Source organism: Leptonychotes weddellii, chromosome X (assembly GCF_054177405.1).
Source record: "Leptonychotes weddellii isolate Sample4059 chromosome X, ASM5417740v2, whole genome shotgun sequence".
Classification (NCBI taxonomy): domain Eukaryota; kingdom Metazoa; phylum Chordata; class Mammalia; order Carnivora; family Phocidae; genus Leptonychotes; species Leptonychotes weddellii.
The window spans coordinates 56,748,273-56,750,837 of NC_138385.1; positions in this window are offsets into that span (position 1 = coordinate 56,748,273).

A 2,565-nucleotide genomic window follows, 5' to 3' on the forward strand; every position below is an offset into this window, starting at 1 on the left:
TTGTATGGTACAACAAAAACCCCAAATAGCCAAAGCAACTTTGAAAAAGAAAAGCAAAACTGGATTCATCACAATTCTAGACATCAAGTTATATTACAAAGCGGTAGTGATCAAGACAGTATGGTACTGGCACAAAAATAGACACAGAGATCAATGGAACAGAATAGAAAACCCAGAAATAAACCCACAACTATATGGTCGATTAATCTTCAACAAAGGAGGAAAGAATAACCAATGGAAAGAAGATAGTCTCTTCAATAAAGGGTGTTGAAAAAACTGGACAGCAACAATAAAAGAATGAAACTGGAGCACTTTCTTACACCATACACAAAAATAAATTCAAAATGGATAAAAGACCTAAATGTGAGACAGGAAATCATCAAAATCCTAGAGGAAAATGCAGGCAGTAACCTCTTTGACATCGGCCATAGCAACTTCTTACTAGATATGTCTCCTGAGGCAAGGGAACAAAAGCAAAGTAAACTATTGAGACTTCAAAATAAAAAGCTTCTGCACAATCAACAAAACTAAAAGTCAACCTACGAAATGGGAGAAGATATTTGCAAATGACAACTCTGATAAAGGGTTAGTATGCAAAGTATATAAAAAACTTATCAAACTCAACACCCAAAAACCAAATAATCCAGTTAAAAAACAGGCAGAAGACATAAATAGACATTTTCCCAAAGAAGATATCCAGATGGCTAACAGACACATGAAAAGATGCTCAACATCACTCATTATCGGGGAAATACAAATCAAAACTACAATGAGATGTCACCTCACACCTGTCAGAATGGCTAAAATCAACAACACAGGAAAAAACAAGTGTTGGCAAGGATGTGGAGAAAGGGGAATCCTCTTCCACTATTAGTGGGAATGCAAACTGGTGCAGCTACTCTGGAAAACAGTATGAGGTTTCCTCAAAAAGCTAAAAATAGAACTTCCCTATGATCCAGCAATTTCACTACTAAGCATTTACCCAAAGGTTACAAAAATAGTGATTTGAAGGGATACATGCACTCCAATGTTTATAGCAGTATTATCCACAATAGCCAAATTATGGAGCAAGGCCAAATGTCCATTGACTGATAAATGGATAAACAAGTGATGTATACATAAACAATGGAGTATTAGTCATAAAAAAGAATGAAATCTTTCCATTTGCAATGACGTGGATAGTGCTAGAGAGTATTATGCTAAGCGACGTAAGTCAGAGAAAGACAAATATCCTATGATTTCACTCATATGTGGAAGTTAAGAAACAAAACAAATGATCAGAGGGGAAACAAAGAGGAGGTAAGCCAATAAAGAGACTCTTAACTACAGAGAACAAACTGATGGTTTCTAGTGTGGAGATGCATGGGGGCATGGGTTAAATAGGTGATGGGGATTAAGGAGTACACTTTTCGTTATGAGCACTGGGTGTTGTATATAAATGTTGAATCACTAAACTGGACACACCTGAAACTAATATTACTCTATATGTTAAGTAACTGGAATTTAAATAAAAACTAATATAAAAAAATAAACATAGTGCTCTTCCCATACACTTCCACAAAAAACTTTAAAAACTAATTTCAGCAAATAAATGAATATGGAATGATGGCATATCACTATTTTGCAACTTTAAATGAATTAATGGATCTAGCCATTGAGGGACACCCAGACATTATGTGACTCCTGATGAGAGACCTCCCCATGAGCTGTCTAGCCAAGAAAATTGAACATGAAGCTGATTAAGCCTCTGAAGTGAAGCACCAATTTGTAGGAAATACAGAAGACAGAGAATATAATATGTTAAACAATACCATGGCAATGAAATCAGCAAAGTCCAACTGGGGTAATCCTACTGGACAAACAAGCAGATTTCCTCAATAAACTGCAAGGAAGAAAGAAGAGATAAGAGGAGAAACCTATGGCTTAAAAGAGACAAAAAAATTCATGAGCCATATAAATCAAATGCAATGCATGGACCTTATTTGGATCCTGATTCATTCTTTCTTGCTCTGTCTCTCTGTCTCTCTGTCTTTCTCTCTCTCTCTCTCTCTCACACACACACACACACACACACAAGCATTTATGAAATAATTGGGAAGTTTGAGCAAAGAAAGAATATTTGATGATAGAAAGGACTTGTATTTTAGGTGTAATGGTATGTAATTATATTTAATAAAACTTCCTTATCTTTTATAGATACATACTATTTATGGACGAATGGATATGATGCCTGAGATTTGCTTCAGAACAATATGGGGGAAAAGAAGGCAGGAGTATAAATGACAGAAACAAGATTATTAGTTGATAATTGTTGAACCTACATGGTGGAATTCATTGTATTGTACATTCTGTTCTTGTAATAAGATATTTTTAAAATGTGTCCATTTATTAAGTCACAAAGTAATACAGAAATAAAGATATACTCAATAAATAAAGCTAAGAGCTGGCTCGGGGAAAGACTAAATAAAATAGACAAACTTTTGGACAGGTCCATCCTATAAAAAAGGGAGAAAACACAGAGAAAGTATGTCAGGAGTACAAAGGATGACATAATCCAGATTCAAA